General features: G+C 48.1%; 1 protein-coding gene across 3 annotated transcripts in view; it reads right to left on the minus strand.

Annotated features, from left to right (window-relative positions):
* The window catches only part of STX3 (syntaxin 3), a 46,829-nt gene extending 28,736 nt beyond the window's left edge, over positions 1-18,093 (minus strand). For all 3 annotated transcript variants that reach the window (XM_008070711.2, XM_021718888.1, XM_021718887.1), the window contains exon 1: positions 18,076-18,093. The gene's annotated coding sequence lies outside the window, so the exon portion shown is untranslated. The remainder of the gene's footprint in view (positions 1-18,075) is intronic.
* Positions 18,094-18,099: the final 6 nt, after the last annotated feature.

The following is an 18,099-nucleotide window of genomic DNA, read 5'->3' on the forward strand; positions in this document are numbered from 1 at the left end:
AGGGTCAAAAAAAAAAAAAAACAAAGGAACAGAGTGAGAATAAAGACACAATCAATAGCTGTCAGTACTGAATGTTCACAAAGTCCTGCAAACTATAATACTTATATATAATTTCCTCTAAAACTCATACCAGCTCTATGAATCTCTAGTGTCCCAATGTCTGTAATTAAATCCTGGCTCTATCACTTACCGGTGTTTTGCAAGGGGTGAGGGAGGAGAAAGGGAGGGACAAGCACGTTACTAACCTTGTTGGGCTTTATCTGTTACATGCTGTGTCTAGTACTCAATAAATACTAGGTTTTGTGGCTGTTACTGGTGATGGCGGTAGTAGTGACATTAGTCTAACTCACTCGGAGGAAATTAAAACCTAGGAAACCCAGGGAGGTTAAGTAACTTGGCCAAATCACAAAGCATCCTGACCCATCTTCTGGTCTCAAACTCCTGGCCTCAAGCAATCCTCCAGTCTTGGTTTCCCAAAGTGCTGGGATTTAGGTTAAGTAGCTTGGCCAAAATCACAATGCTAAAACTTGGGGACAGATAGACTCTATTTTTTATTTTTATGTGTTTATTTATTTATTTTGAGTTGGAGTGTCACTCTGCTGCCTAGGCTGGAATGCAGTGGCATGTTCGTAGCCACACCAGCATCGACTTGCTGGTAATCCGGCAGTCCTTCCACCTCAGCCTTCCAAGTAGCCGGAACTACAAGTGTGTGCTGCCACACCTGGTTAATTTTCATTTATTGTAGAGACAAGGTCTTGCCAAGGTGCCCGGGCTGGTCCCATGGACAGGCAATCCACTTGCCTCACCCTCCCAAAGTGCTGGGATTATAGGCTGAGCCACCGAGCCCAGCCTGTTTAAATAACTTTTTTTTTTTTGAGTTGAAGTTTCACTCTGTCACCCAGGCTGGAGAGCAGTGGCACACTCACGGCCACCCCAGTGTTGACCTGCTGGGCTCCGGAGATCCTTCTGTCTCAGTCTTCCACGTAGCCAGGACTACAGGCGCATACTACCATGCCCAGCTAATTTTTGATTTATTGTAGAGACGAGGTCTCACCAGGTTGCCGGGCTAGTCTCGAACTTACGGGCTCAGGCAATCCACTTGCTTCGGCCTCCCAAATTGCTGGGATGACGAGCTGAGCCACAAAGTCCGGCCCAGATTCTAATCCATCTTGCGGATCTGAAGCCAATGTTCCTAATTCCTCCTCCACAAGGTTCAAACAGGGTCTAGACACAATTCCTCCAAGGCACAAGCTTCAAATCCTCGCAGTAAGAGAAAACATTTTCCTGTTTTCAGAAACCACCTATTACAAAGGAAACCACTGAGCTGCTCCCTGTCTGAAGCTCCTGTTTATAAGGAAAAGGAAACTCTCCCTGGCCCCTGGCAACCTCTGGGGGCCACGCTTTCTCAATCTCATTCAAAAAGGAAGTGATCCCACTCCCACGCAGCACGAGGGGCCTGAGCTGTTCTACATTCTTCCCAAATGTTCTCCCCAGACAGCTGCTGCACTGCACTCTGCTGAGTCTTAAGCACACAGAGAGGGAACCAGGTGTGGAGGGTGGAGCTGGAGCAGGGGAGGGGATAAAGCCCCTGCACACCCTTCAAAACCGGCAGTGGCCTCTAGTCCTTTATGCCATCACATCATTCTCAAACACTCAGAACCCCTCGGGTAATGAAAGCCACCAGCGGCCTCGTTTTTCCACCCACTACCATTCTCCCTGAATCCATAGCAGAAGGAATAACTGGGAATTTCCATGAATATTTGGGTTCTCCAACTATCTGGGGAGTCAGTCTCTGTCTCTGTCTGTCTCTCTCTCTCTGTTGAGTTAGAGTCTCTGTTGCCCAGGCTGGAGTGCAGTGGTACAATTATGGCTCACGGTAGCCTTAACATCCTGGGCGATCCTTTGGCCTCAGCCTCCTGAGTAGTTGGGACTGCCATGTTCAGCCAATTTTGTGTGAGTGTGTGTGTGTGTGTGTGTGTGTAGAGATGAGGGCTTGCTATGTTGCCCAGGTTGGACTCGAACTCCTGGCCTCGAGCGATTCTCAGCCTCCCAAAATGCTGGGACTGTAGGCATGAGCCACTGACTCCCACCTGGGGAGTCTCCTGACTGATTCCCCCAGCATCTCATTCTTAGGCTGGTCTGTGACAATCAGCATCCCTAGCTTGATAGCCAGATTCAAGGGAGATGAACTTGAGAGCACTGCTTCCACCTCTACGATCATCTTCCCAAAACAGAACTGATCGTGTCCCTCTGCCACCTAAAGTCATTCAAAGACAGTTTACCTCCTGAGATTTACAATCCCAATGCCTACCAGAGTCCATGGGGCTCTTTAAGATCAGGCTGCCAGCCGGGCTTGGTGGCTCAGCCTGTAATCCCGCGCCTTTGGGAGGCTGAGGTGAGTGGATTGCCTGAGCCTGCGGGTTCGAGACCCGCCTGGGCAGCGAGATCTCATCTCTACAAAAAATCAAAAAATCAGCTGGGTGTGGTAGCGCACGCCTGTAACTCCGGCTACTTGGAAGGCTGAGGCGGAAGGATCGCTGGAACCCAGCAAGTCGAGGCTGCGGTGGCTGGGAGCAGTCACTGCACTCCAGTCTGGGTGACAGAGTGAGACTCCAACTCAAAAAAAAAAAAAAAAAGATTAGGCTGCCCACACTTCTCCCTCTATGATGCACTTTCTAGGCCAAGCAAGCACCTCCTTGGAATGCCCTGCATTTCTTGGACACACCATTCTTCTGTATCACAATACAGTCACACAAGGGCGTCTTCCTGAAAGGTATTTGCCCAGCTGGCTAAATTTTATTTAGCCTTTAAAACTTTGGTTGGACAACCTATGTGCACCTGACCGGACACATGTCTGCCCCATTCAAAAGTTAAAACCTCCCTAAACTCCCACTACACTTTGCCTAAATTTTTTACCATTCATCCCTTTACACACCTATTTTTCCCCACTGACTATAAACTCCTGGACATTCAGCATTACCCTATGTATCTGTTAGATAAGTGTGTGCATATGCACCCAAGTATATATGTACACACACATACACCCACCCACCCACACACACCCACACCAACATACGGTCATGCACACATCCACATACCATCACACTCACATACCCCTACACACACACTCCCACAGGACATCAGTTCAGTCTTCACACAAGCACACATGCCGAGGCAGTGGGAAGAGGCTACCACCATGGGGCAGATTAAGGGAAGTTTGCAGATGCTGGGAACAACCGTGTCCTATAGCAGGGGAGGCAGGCAGCTAGCTTACCATCATGATGTGAGTTCTTAAGACTCCTAGAATTTGTACAGGGATCCCCCATGCCCCAGATGGTCACCTCTTGGCACCCTGGTCCACCTTCAGGGAGAGAATGTATGAACTGGGCAAAGAGAAACCTAGGTCCAAAACCTGGTGTTACCAATTACTGGCTGTGAGACCTCAAACAGGCCTGTACCTGAGTTTCTTACCTGTAAATAGTAATACCCCCACATATCTTATGACTGCTATGAGGACTGAAAGAGACCACATATAGAAAGCTTCATGCACAATACCAGACACAGTCCAGTGCCTAACAAAAGTCAGTTTCCCCATCGCCCCAATGTAAAAATGTGGGTCTAAGAGGACAGAGTCCCCTGTGAGTTGTCATCGTCCTCTTCCCTGTCCACAAGGAGTTCTCACGCTCAAGGCTACATCAGTAAGACAGGTCAACGGCATCATGACGACCAGGGTCCTGTAACTGGCTGCACCACATGCCACTCAATGAGCCTTAAAGAGGGGCTCTGACCCCTCTGGGGTCTCAATGCCCTCATCTGCACAGCAGGAATCATGGCGTGTTGCTGGGCATTGCTTGAGCGGCAGGTCTCACACCACTGCAAGAGCCTCCTGTCTGGTCCCTACGGCCATGCTCTCTCCGCTCCAATCCCACGATGTCCCTGCTTTCCAATATGGGGTGTCCCTATGGCCTACCGTGAAAAGTCCTCAGCCTGTCTGTCATAACCCTTTGGAAGCCGGCTGCATTTCTGCCTTTCCCCATATCCCCACTGCTCTCCACCAAGCACCTTCTGCTCTGTAAACCTGATCTCCTCACTGTCTCCTGCACACATCCCACCTATTTCGGCTCCCAGGTTGTCTGTCAGCACTATGTCCCCACATTCCTCACCACCCCAATGTGTGTATAACTGACATGTCTCCCACTCGCTTCCGCTACCCAAATTCAACCCGAGGCCCAGATCAGGTCCCATGTCCCCCACAAAATTTGCCCCACTTCATTTTTATCGAATAGTTTTATGAGTTGCTATCTCTACTTCCATGCTCAACCTTAAGCAACTTGAGATAAAAAATGGTATCTTGTAAGTCTTAGTAGCTCCAGGGCACCAAATCTGCCCGTCACATCCAATGAAGCTGTGTGCCTACCAGCACTGCCAAAATTTACTGCAGAGTTTTACAGCAATGGAGAGAATCCCTGTAAAATCCACAGTCCCCCACCCCTTCCCTGCCCTCTCCCTCTATTAAAAAAAATATATATATACATATACATATATATATATATACATATACATATATATATATACACACATATATATATATACATATATATATATACATACTGTCTTCTAGGGCTGTTGTGGGCATTAAATAATAGGATAAAGTCCCTTATGCAACATACAGCACATAGTAAGAACTCAATACAGTAGCCATATACAAGATCCAGCAAAGTCGACTTCTCTAGAGCTTTAACCTGGATCAAAGGGTTTTTAAAGAAGAAAAGAGGGATAAAGATAGAAGACTTGTAGGGCTGAATGCAACCTTCAAGGCTTTACCATCAAATCCCCTCACTTAGAGATGGAGAAACCAAATCATGAGCTCCTGACACAGATAGGAAGAGAACCCAGGTTTCTGGATTTCTGCCTTCCCATGCAGAGTTCATCGCACTGCAACACACTGCTTCCAAATATAAAACAACAACAGCAACAACCAAGCTTAGTTCAGATGAGAAAATTCAAGGAAGAGGCCACCATCATGTGTTATCCTGGAGTTACATGAAACTGGAACTACCATCAGGCTTCCCTCCAGATCCCAGGGCAAAGGTCCCTTCTCTCCTGACACAGGGGTACTTTTCCAGACGATGTGGCATCAGGACCCCAAGGCCAAGGAAAGCACATGATGCCCTTTATCTTCAGCTCCCATGACTGAGCTTAGCTGAGAAGAGGGCTTGTCCCTCTTTATCAAAGAATCAAGGTCTGTGGTAAGAGGAACGTTACAGCGGCTGCAAGATGAGCCACAATAAAAACGTATGTGAGAACCGCTAAGCCCAGCTGCCACCCACTTCCTCCCCTCCCCAGTCTCCAGATGCCTCTCACCCCAGGAGATGGGAGATATCACCAATGACTTAGGCAACACTGAGCCATGACCTGAGATCTATCTCCTCCTCACCCCACCCCTCAAATGTGTCCCCAAATTCAGAAAGGGCAGGCAGGGCTATGGCTTCCTCTCTGCACAGAGAGAAAGGAGTTTAGGTACCCAGCACTCAATCACAAGCAACTTTGCCGTAATTACCCTCACTCAGTGCTCACTGCCTCTTTTTCAATGGCCTTTTCATCATCCTTAGTCTGTCTGACCACGGGTCTCTCTCTATTAGCTCATATAATTAGTGAAGATATTTGCCACCTACAGAACCCCTGTGAGGGACCAGGTGGCCGCAACCCTCTAGCTGCTTTATGTACACCTCGTCAACGAATCCCATCTAGTGTTTGTGGTTGAGAACATGCAGGTCAGAGATGCCATAAATTATCCAAGGTTTCCCAGCTACTGATTTGCAGAGCCAGGGCTCAAGCTCTGACCCTCTGTCCTAAGCCCTTCTTAAAGCTCCGCCCCCTGCTCAGAGCAATCAGGGGCCCAGGAGGGCAGCAGGTCCTGCAGAAGGCACCCTGGGTTGGGGGAGTGGAGCCGTGGGTCCTGGGGATAGCACTTGTCACCGTTAAGCCTTGGTTTTCTCACCAAGTAAGGAGCTTAGCTTTCCAGTGCGGCTTTGTGGGACCCAGGACACCTCACATGTGCCTCAGAAACCACTCAGGGTATTGAGGGAGGAGGGAGCTGCATGAGAAGAGGGTCCTGGGCCTCACCCCCTCTTCCACCTGCCGAGCTTCACTTTTAGCTGGTTTATACACCAGGGATGGAGATAAGACTTCATTTTAAGAAAGAGTCCTGTTGTAGAAAAAGACAGAAAGCAAGCAAGCAAGCCGCAAATCACTGAAGTAGAATGGATGCCTTCCCAGAAAAGAAAAAGAGAAGAGTGTCCCTCCTTCCTTTCCAAATGAAAACATGGCTGCAATGTAAATTTAAACCATCAGTATTTCCCTGAGAATTTTTACAAATCAGGGCAGCAAGAAAGACATGGAGGAAGAAACAGGAAGTCAGCCGGGCTCGGTGGCTCAGCCTGTAATCCCGCACCTTTGGGAGGCTGAGGCGAGTGGATTGCCTGAGCCTGTGGGTTTGAGACCCACCTGGACAACTTGGCGAGACCTCATCTCTACAATAAATCAAAAAATCAGCCGGGCGTGGTAGCGCACGCCTGTAGTTCCAGCTACTTGGAAGGCTGAGGCGGAAGGATCGCCAGACCCCCAGCAGGTCGAGGCTGCAGTAGCCGGGAGCGGCCACTGCACTCCAGTCTGGGTGACTGAGTGAGACTCCAACTCAAAAAAAAAAGAAAGAAACAGGAAGTCATCCCAATGGGGAACACGTGGTTCACCAGGCCTCTGACTCTCTCCCTGGAACAGGTGGACAAGAGGGTCCCAGGACAAGGTAGGAAGACCCAGAGCCTCCAGGAAAGAGTTTCTGGGTAAAAGAAACACCAGCAGAAGGGAAGGGATATAGCTGGTCCTTAACGTCCCACAGCGGGGCATTGAAGGGTTGTGGACTGGCGGGGCAGGAGCCCTCTTGGCACAGGTAGATGAACACAAATTCTAGGACCTCCTCTTCTCCACAATTAAACAGTTTTTTGCTTCAGAGACACAGACTCTTCTCTATAAACCCAGATTTTCTCCCAATTTCTTTGATCCAAAGAGCCAATGACACGACGACACCTGGTTTTTCTTGTCCTTGCTGCCTGCTTCCCCCAACTGTCTCCCTCTAGGATGAAGGTCTGAGGGCTTCCAAAGACAAACACTGCCACCTACAAGGGTTTCAAACCCCCACACGCCCCTGCCCACACTGCCCAGGATCTGGTTTTTCCAGTCCCAGAGTGTCAGCTCTCAGTAGGCACTGGTACTCTCTGTTCCCTATTTAAAAGGTCAGATGACCCTTCTCCAGTGCTCAGTTCTGCCCGTTAAGCTGTTTTTGGGCTAGGTATGGTGGTTCACACCTGTAATCCCAGCATTTTGGAAGGCTGAGGTAGAAGGATCACTTGAGCCCAGAAGTTAGAGACCAGCCCAGACAACACAGCAAGACCTCATCTCTACAAAAAAGTTAGCTGGGTGTGGTGTCACACACTTGTCCCAGCTACTCAGGAGGCTAAGACAGAAGGATCAGCAGGAGGTCAAGGTTGCTGTGAGCCTTGACTGTGCCACTGCACTCCAGCCTGGACGACAGTGTGAGACTCTGACTCAAAAAAAAAAAAAAAAAAAGAGCTGTGTTTTCTCTTCCAGTGAAACTCTCCCAGAGAAACTTCCCCCTTTCACAGAACTGCGTCTTCCCCAACATGCTTTTCAGATGAATGGAGAGGAAATCACTGTACAAGAACACCCTGGTGAGCCTCATGCTTTTATGCTAAGGATGCTGCTCTAGCAGAACAATTTGAGGCAACAATTAGCCCCATTTGAAATATGACACTAAGGAATAAACTCATTCTCAGTTAGCCCAAGTGAGTCAGTGAGCAACTGGACAAGCGCCCAAGTCCCTGAGGACCCTACTTCACCCATTCTGCCCTCACAATAATAGAAGATACATATGTGTGTGTTTTGTTGCAGGCACTTCCGTGGTTTCAAATGTTATTATTTAGTTCTCACATCAATCCTTTGAGGGAAAAATCGTACTTTTCCTGCTTACAGATGAGACGACTGCTTGTTGGGTTAAATAAGTAATCCCAAGTGCCTCAGCTAACACACAGCATCATTAGACTCGCAAGCAGCTCTGTGGGGGCTCAGGGGCCCTGCTCTTACCTGCTGCCGTGCTACCTGCAGGCGCCCTCCCCACTCTGGCTCAGTGGTACGCCCTCGTGTATTTCAGGGGATGCTACAACATCTATACAACTAAGTTGGATTAATCACTATGCAAGAAAGAAAACGATACCAGTGCAGATGAATGTGCATGTATATACAGTGTGCATGTGTGCAATCCTATGATTGTGCATGCATGTAGAGACACAGAGATACATCTGACTGCCTGGGTTGAAAACCTGGCTCTGCCACTTAGTAGCTGTGAGGTCTTAAGCAAGTTATTTAACCTCTATGTGCCTTGGTTTCCTCATCTGTAACACAACAAGAATAATCTGCTCACAGAATTGTTGTTATTGTTTCAGTTATATGTGAAATGTTTAGAAGAATCCTGGATACATATTAAATGACCCAAACTGTGCCTTAGAAGATCAGGCCTAGTTTTCTCTAAAAAGAGTTTCAGTTGAAGATACAACCCTAATACTAGTTCTCAGAAGGTGACAGCAGGTGTCTCAAGTAGAGGGAGTTTCACAAAGTCACTGACATTTACTTCACGTATTTTCAATGTTATTTTTCTACTATGTACTTTTTTTTTTTTGAGTTGGGGTCTCACTCTGTCACCCAGGCTGGAGTACAGTGACACCACTGTGGCTCACCACAGTCTCAAAATCCTGGGCTAAGGCAATCCTCCTGCCTCAGCCTCCCAAGTAGCTGGGACTACAGGCCCATGTCACCATGTTCAGCTAATTTTTTGATTTCTTGTAGAGACGAGGTCTTGCTACATTGCCTAGGTTGGTCTTAAACTCCTGGGCTCAAGTGATTCTCCTGCCTGAAACTCCCAAAGTGCTGAAATTATAGGCATGAGCCACCATGCCCGGCCTGCTATATGCTTTTCAGTAAATAGAGCTCCCTCTGAATTCTGCTTCAGCTACATGTTCTCAGATTTTGATACTACTACTCTCATGATCCTTCATTTCCAAATATTCTGTCATTTCTGCTTGGATTTATTTTTAACCTAAGAGTTATTTAGAAAGGTGTTTTTAAATTTCCAAATTGGGTAAGCCTGTGTAGTACTACTGCTGCACTGCTAATTTCTAATTATATCATTGTCAGGGAATATGACCTATATGACTTATAGTCTGTGGAATTTGACATTTTATTTGTGTCTTAATACACAGTCAGTATTTCTTTATCTTCTATGTGCATTTCAAAAGAACTTCCACTGTATTTACTGGATATAAAAATCATCAAAATGCCATCCCCACATGCCAGATTAATTCCTACCTGCTTTTGCTTCTCAAAGACCAATGGCTGGGCATGGTGGCTCACGCCTGTAGTCCCAGCACTTTGGGAGGCCAAGGTGGGAGATCTGCTTGAGCCCAGGAGCTGGAGACCAGCCTAGGCAACATAGCAAGACCTCATCTCTACCAAAAAATTAAAAAATTAGCCAGACATAATGATACATGCCTGTAGCCCCAGCTGCTCAGGAGGCTGAGGCAGAAGGATTGCTTGAGCCCAGGAATTTGAGGCTGCAGTGAGCTGTGATCATGTCATTGCACGGCAGCTTGGATGACAGAGTGAGACACAGACTCAAAAAAAAAAAAGACCTGTATTGGGTCTACAGAAGCAGTGAAAAATCACCAGGAATCTATAGTTATAAAAGTTAATTCACACAGAATCACACAGTTAATGAACAAGGAACAAAGCTATGATTGGAACCCTGTGTGGTCTAATCTAATGTTCAATGCTACATTAACTCAGAGAGGGATCTCAGGGTCTTATCACCAACCATCACATTGGCAATATTCTCTTGCTCATTACAAGGACCCATGCAGAGTAATAGATTTATTCACCCACTGAATAACAGTATCTGCCAAGTAATAGTCCAGACACAGAAAATATGCACCAAACTCAACATCCCTTGCTCTCCAGAATTTCACTGTCTCAGAGAGGAGACAGACAGGCACACAGGTCCTTAAAACATCACAAGACATGTGATGACAGCACTTAGCACAAGGAATTATACACCCAGGAGAAGACAGAGTGCCTAACTTTGTCTGAATTCAAGGTCGAGCCTCAAGACGATGAAAGCTTACTAGGGAATGTTTACAGAGGTGATTGCTGAGGAACATTTTGAAGACTGAGTGGATTTACCCAAAGGTAACCAACAGGAAGACACTGGGGTGAGATCACACCTTCCTCCTGCTTTCTCTCTCATCCCAGGAGCCTTTCAAGGAGATTCAAAGGTCCTCTTCCTCCTGGAGAGCTCAGGATCCCCTCAGGTCCTTCCTCCACTCGCCTAGTCTTCTTCCTCACTCTGACTTCCTCTCCCTCCTCCTCCCTCCCGTCCAGGCATTCAGGTCTCAAGGACACACAGAGGAGAAAGGAAGGAACTAACAAGTTGCTTCAACCTCAGCCTTCTCCTCAACCCTTTCATTCAGCCTCTGTCCCACAAGCTCCCTCCCCCTCATAGTCCTTCTGGAATACTTAAATAATAATGACACCAGCTAATATTCATGGGACACTCGCTGGACATGTGCTGAGGATCCTTTTAAATCATGTGTTTTCTACTCACCATGGCATTTAGATCCCTACATCCATTTTGCAGAGAGCCTCCCCATCTTACGACAAAATGAAAGCATAAAGATGTCATGTCATCTGCCCAAGGTCCTGCAAACAGTGGGTACCTGAGCCAGGAGGGGCACCTGGGCAGCTGGCTGCAGAGCCTCTGTCCTCAGCCATCTGGAGTGATGCCTCTTAACAGCTACCCCACCCCCACCCCAGCTTCAGCACACAACACTGGCCACAGGAAATGTGCTTCCAGGGCACACACACACAAAAAAACCAGATACTTGAACCCCAAAGACAAGGTCACCAGAGGCTGAGAAACTGTTCCAGGTCAGAGGAAGCCACAGATACAGGACTGCTGAATGCAATGTGGTGTCCTGGGTTGGATTCCAGAAAGAGGGCATTAGTGGAATAACCAGTGAAATCCAAATAAAGTCAAGAGTTTAGTGAATGGTAATGTACCAGCATTGTTTTCTTCGTTTTGATAAGTATATACTGTAATGTAAGATGGGAACAACGAGGGAAACAGGTAAGGGGCAGACTGGAACTCTCTGTACTGTCTTTTAACTTTTTGTAAATCTAAAAGTAGTCTAAAATAAAAGTTAATTGAAAAAGAAAACCCCAAACAAATCCTGATGCCATGCCCAGCTGCCCTGACCCAGACAGCTGAACATACCCAGACAGTATACGCTCCACTAATCCCTTAGGTGGGGGTGAACTTCTCTGTCTCCAGAGGGAGACTGGGGAAGGTTGCCATGGAAACAGTCCAATGCCAGAAAGCAGTCAGACCTAAGAGAGATGGGGTGGGAGGGAACAGCAGAGGGGTCGGAACACAAAGGAAGTTGGAGAGAAGGCTCCTCAGGGACTATACAATCGGGCTAAACACTTTTAGAGAATACCCCATTCATCCACTGGATGGCTTGGTCTACAGCTTTCTAGACTTTGGGATGGGAAGGAAAATGTGAGAGAGAATGAGGCATGTGTGGTCTGTGCTCTCTCTGAGCACAGGACCTAACAGGACAGGCAGTTTCTGAAACCGCAATTCCATGACACTATTTTTCATCTATCAACAAAAATAAAGTCTGTAGAGGTCACAGGGAAGGCATGGTCAAAGCTGTCATCCTGAGAAGCTTCCCTACAGCAATGACACTGAAACCAAGACGGAAGTGAAATGCCAAGGGGGAAATGAGGTGGCTGGGTTTACACTGTGGCCATATCTTTTTCTTATCTTTCTAAACAGGGACAACCCTTCATGTCACCTAGGGTTGGGGGTTTAGGTGTAGCTAGGAGCCTTGGAATTCTGTGCCTGGGGATGAACCAGTGACCTCTGGCTTCATTAGCAAATTCGTGGGTTCCCTGAGTCAATGTTTCACTTCAGGCAGGTAAAGTTTCACCAACCCAGAGAATGAAGCCAGAAAAGTACATCATAATAATGAAGAAGGGATGCATAAGGACCAAGTCGTTGTTGATCAGCCCACAGCCAAATGTTTAAAACATGCCTTTCACGCAGTGGGGGCACGGAGGAATGTCATGACCCGCTACTACACTAAAGGGCATACGCTATAGTTGGAAAGATGATCGAATACAGTGTAGAGTGACAGGAAGAAGCAAGACAAACATGTTCAACTCCTGAGCCCAACACTTCCCAGATAGGGATTTCAGTCAAGTCTCAGTCTTTGTGACTTCCATTAATTAGTGACAAGAAAAAACAAAAAAATGAAAAACTGAGCCTCAATGCCCTCACCTATAAAATGAGACTCAGGGCTGGGCACGGTGGTTCAAACCTGTAATCCCAGCACTTTGGGAGGCTGAGGTGAGAGGATTGCCTAAGTCCGGAGGTTGGAGACAAGCCCGGGCAACTTGGTGAGACCTCATCTCCACAATAAATCAAAAAATTAGCCGAGTGTAGTAGCCCATGCCTACAGTTCCAGGCATGGTTGGAAGGCTGAGGCAGAAGAATGGCCTGAGTCCAGCAGGTTGAGACTACGGTGGTCACGAGTGTGCCACTGCACTCCAGTCTGGGCGACAGAGTGAGGCACCACTTTGCCTTGAAGGGTTGAGAGGATTAGAGACAAGGTCTGAGACGCACCTAGTACAAGTCCTGTCCAACAGTAAGTAACTGCTCAATAAAGGATCAGTATCATTGTAATTGACTTGGTGACAAATACTAGAATCAACGACTGTAACGACAAGAGAACCTAAAGAACACATGGAAGGTGGGTCCAAACCCACACCACGGTCCTAAAAACCCCACTGGTTTAGGCTTAACAGAAGACAACTGCACAGCCCATACAAGCTATGGGAATGGAGAAGGGCGTTCTAGACTGCTGTTAGAGAGTGCTACCTGAAAAGAGTGAGTTTTGGAGGATGAGCAGAAACTTTAACAAAGGCTGGGGAGGGAGCCCTGGAAGGAAAAAGGAATAACAAGAACAAGCCTCTCCCTCAGCTCCTGCCAGTCCCCCAACCTCTCCCACACTCACAGGAATAAAAATAAAACTAATCCCCTCTCTCATCCAAGCATTTTCTGGCCTCTGGCTGATGGGACAGTAATCCCTCCTCAATCCCCAACACTCTCATCTCAGCTTCCGTCTGCTCACAGCATAACCGCTCTCCCAGAGGAGGAATCCTCCCAGGTACAGAGAAGAGGGGCAGAAGCATCCTGCCTAGTAAGAAACCTTATCACAACAGGACAGAATCTCAGTGAAGGAGCACATCGGTATGTCAAGACCCGGTTAGGATCTTGGCACACCAGGCACACAGGAGGGGCTCAGTAACTAGTTACTAATGAATTAAACTTTGAATGGGAGTGCAGCTCCATATTTCTGGTGGGGTTCTACTATATCAGTATTCTGAAGAACTCTGATCTCACAGAGATCCTGGAACTTCCAGTGGGGAAGGAGGTCAAGAACAGCCTTTTAGGAAGAAGCAAGACACAAGACAGAACAGAGAGTAAAGAGTATGTCTGCCAGCCTGCAACATACCAGGACCACATATCTACAAAAAAAAAAAAAAATCAAAATGTTTGCTGGGTGTGTTGGTGCACACCTATAGTCCCAGTTACTCAGGAGCTGAGGTGAAAGGATCATCTGAGCCCAGGAGGTTGAGGCTATGGTGAGCCCTGATCCTGCCACTGCACATCAGCCTGGGCAACAGAGTGAGATCTCCAACTCAAAAAATAAAAAAATAAAAATGTTTGCTGGGTGTGGTGATGCACACCCGTAGTCCCAGCTACTCAGGAGGCTGAGGTGGAAGGATCACTTGAGCCCAGGAGGTCGAGGCTATGGCGAGCCCTGATCCTGCCACTGCACTTCAGCCTGGGTAACAGAGTGAGACCCCCAGCTCAAAAAAAAAAAAACAAAAAAAAGCAAGTCCAGCCTTTAGAGCCTCAGGTGGTTAATTTCTTAGTGTGTCCCTACTGTGTTAGTCGTGGAGGGGTCAGTACCTCCAAGTCATTTCTAGTCCTCAGGAGATCAGTCTCCAATGGGGTCCAAAGCCCTCAGCCTCTATTCCAGACATCACTCTCTTCTCCATTAACATTGTCTACCTTTGATTAATTTTGGTCCTCTTTTCACATAATACATTTCTTTGTATTCTCTATGCATTCACTGATCCTTTCATACTGGGACTCTGTATAATAATTTGACCTAACATGATGCCGAGCAAGATACGAGGCACACAGAGGTAAAAAGACACTGATAGTGGTGGTCTGTGGGTCCCATACATGCATGATTTATGTCTGTCGATGTCCCCAAACTTTCTGTACATTCTTGATAGTTTTATATATGAAGCACTCACCAATGAAAGTGACTGAGAAAATCTGGGATCTTTGCTTTTTTTTTTTTTTTGAGTTGGAGTCTCACTCTGCTGCCCAAGCTGGAGTGCAGTGGCATGCTCACAGTCACCGCAGCCTCAACCTGCTGGGCTCAGGTGATCCTTCTGCCTCAGCCTTCCAAGTAGCTGGAACTACAGGCTTGCGCCACCACGCCCAGCCAACTTTTTGATTTATTGCAGAGATGAGGTCTTACCAAATTGCCCAGACCGGTCTCGCACCCCCGAGCTCAGGCAATCCTTTCACCTCAACCTCCCAAAGTGCTGGGATTACAGGACTGAGCCACCACGCAAGAGATTCTTTATTACCTGAAAAGATCATACTGAACTTGAAGAGGGACTTGAGCTCTAGTATTTCTTTTGGAAACCCTCCAACTCCCACACTCACCTCCCAGAGGCCAGCCAACAGGGTTTCCTTAGGGTGGCTTCTACCACAAGGATGATAGATAGCATAGCATCTATTTCTTCAGTGTCTCCCTTCCTGACCATGAACTTCCTAAGGGCCAAGAAGGTGATGTGTTTATCACCACTACACTCCAACATCTACTGCAGAGCCCTGCACACAGTAGGTATTCAGTACATGCCTGTTTCATGAAGAGGGCCAGGAGAAAGATCATTGGACCAGGAACTGTCTGGACTCAGCAGATTCAAAGTTCAGCTACTGAGAAATCAGGAAGAATCATCTCGTGAGTTGGGCTGGGTGTAGCCACTGTACATTCCTGGCAAGTCTGTTCTCTGAGAGAGCCTACCAGGAAGAGCAGTGCAAGAGACCAGGTGAGTACAGGTCTTGTGACCACAGCCTCAGGAAGGTATGTCCTTCATTGTGGCCACTACTCTGATAGGCGGAGATAGGGGACCTCACATTAACTGTGGTGGGTGATTGTCACAGATTAACTCATTTCACCCTCATGATGACCCTATGGGAAAATGAAAACCCACTTCACAGGCGCAACTCTGAGGCCACAGTCCCTAGGGACTTCAAAGCCTTCGGGGAGGCTCACAGACAATGAAACGTTTTTTAGAACCACACACTCTCAGGGATGGTAGAGGCCTCAAATCTCCGAGTACACCTCCCCTCCCTCAAAAAGAGGCTCAGATTCCTAAACCATTCAACATCACACAAGCTTTTGCCTCCCTCCTGAGCTGCAGGGGACATCCTCAGGCAGCTCAGCTTTCCAGAGTCCACATTTCTACAGTCAGCCTCACATGTTCTGCTTGTATTGACACAGATCAAGGCTAATCTCAAGCACATGACAGCCCTCCAGCTATCTGAAGGCAGTTAATTGCCACCTCCCCTCCCCTAGGGTTTAGAAAGATGACCACAGAAAGAGGTTGCACAGGCCGCTCTATGTGAAATTCACTTTGCACAGGTTACCCAATGCTTCTCATTGATAACAAGAATTAAACTAAGACAGTGTGTATCTTGCTGGAGTGAATTGATCCCTGGGGGCGGAGCTGGGGGGAGTTTAGAGGAGCTGGACACCAACATCTACAGAAACCTTAAGGGTCTTCACGGAAACCGAAAGGCTTCAAAGAGCAACCAAATTCCTTGTTTTACAAAAGAAATCAAGTGACATGAAGGAAAACAGTCATGAGAAGCCTTGGAAGCTGCACCTGGCCTTGACCCGCACCGCCATGCATCAGACCGCTCTGAAATGCTGCTGCAGCCACCCTGTGATCTCAGAACAATGCTTCCATAATAACAGTCTCCAGTCTCACTTTCACCACGTCCGCAACACGCAAAGGGAGGAAACCTATCATTAGCTCCATGTTACAGAGGGTAACCGGGAGGCACGGAGAGGTGAAGAGACCTGCTCATGTTCCTTGGCCAATTGAACTTGTTCTTGGAATTCAAAGCTCAGTTAAGGACTCTCTGATCATGGTTGGCAATGAACTACTGAAAGGGGCCAAGGAGTCTCTTCCCCTGGAAGTGGATTTCCTAAGGAATGGAAGGGAGCCAGCTTGGTGGGCAGCGTGGTTTTGCACTTTTTTATGATTGCTGGGTGTGCTGACACTTCAAAACCGACACTTCAAAACCGTGCTCCTCTTTCCTTTCTGCCTCCCAGCCAGCATGCTTCAAGGGACAGAGCACTGAGGAGAGCTTCAGGAGTCTGGGTTCCAGCTGGTGACCTGACCGGCTCTGTGACCTGGGGCATCCCTCCTACCCCAGGGAGCTCCAGTCTCACCTATGAAAACAGGGGCAATAAATTCTTCCCCATCAGTAACCTGAATGCTTTGAAGCTCAGATGACTACATGCAGGCAGGAGGCAGGGAGGCCATGCCCACAACAGACCACTGTCCCTTCACTCACTTCCCCAGGTACCTCCCCTCCTCAGGAGTCCTGCTACCCAAAGAGGGTGAAAAGGTCATGAAGGTCTCATGCAAGCAACAGACAAGGAAAACAACTGCAGCATCATCCTGACAAGCCCTGACACCTATATTTTCCCAACAGCACCTACAGTCATTAGCATAAGCCTCATGTGCCATGCACCATCAAAAGCATGCTCTGCTACTTTTAGTCCTTACAATTGCCCATTTTTATAGGTGACAAAACTTTGGCTGGAAGTTTAAGGTACAGTCAGTAAACAGAGAAGCCAGGAGGAAATCCTCATTCTAATTCAGTGCAGCGGTTCCCAGACTTTAATGTGCTTGTGAATCACCTGGGGACATTCGTGAATAATTGGTTTCTGATTCTGTAGGGATAGACTGAGGTCTACGCGGCTGCTCTTCTAGCAGGTTCTCAAGGAGATGGACTACACTCTGAATATCAAGGGCTGGATTCTAAATTCCACTAGGATAGAGCCTGTGTAACTGAATCCCCAAGGCTTAGCACTAGGCCTGCCCCATGAAACATGATAATTATTCACTGAATGTGTCAATGAGTATCTGGCTCAAACACCCAGGCTTTAGCCCTTCTCTTTATCAAGTTCCATTATTTATGTCATCTGACCCTCCTAATGAATTCCCAAAGTATGAGCATGCCTTTCTGACAGATAAGAAAACAGAGACTCAAGCAGCAAGTAGCCAGAGACTTAACAGCTTTTATGCAGCAGGGCTTCTGATCCTTTGCCCCGACCACAGGCTGCAGCAAAAGATGGGGCGGGGGCGAGGAGTGACCGGCCCACAGCTCCGGAGGTCACCATGGAGCTCTGAGGTGCTCCCCTAGGGAAGGGGCGATGAGGCCTGCAGCTCACCCTCTCCCCCGAAAACAAGGAAGAGGAGGCCGGTCCCGCGAATGGGGCCAAGCGGCAGTGAACAGGTGCTGGGGAGGTGACCCCTGACCTCAAGGTGAGCCCCGCTGGGCCCAAGTACCCTCCACGGGTCCCAGCTCTGGAGGCTGCCCAGCTCGAGGGGCGGGAGGATCGGCGGCGTCCGGGAAATCGCTGCCCAGCGCCGGATCAGCGGGCACACGACGCGGCAGGGGAGGGGAAGGTGCGGGACGGGGCGGGGGCGTGGGGAGGGCAGGCCTAGGCCCGGGAGCGCAGGGAAGCCCCCAGCTCTCGGGCTCCCGGGCGGGAGACTCACGGCCTTCAGCTGCTCCAGGCGGTC

This window comes from Carlito syrichta, unplaced genomic scaffold (assembly GCF_000164805.1).
Source record: "Carlito syrichta isolate Samal-C Ts95f unplaced genomic scaffold, Tarsius_syrichta-2.0.1 Scaffold313944, whole genome shotgun sequence".
Lineage (NCBI taxonomy): Eukaryota > Metazoa > Chordata > Mammalia > Primates > Tarsiidae > Carlito > Carlito syrichta.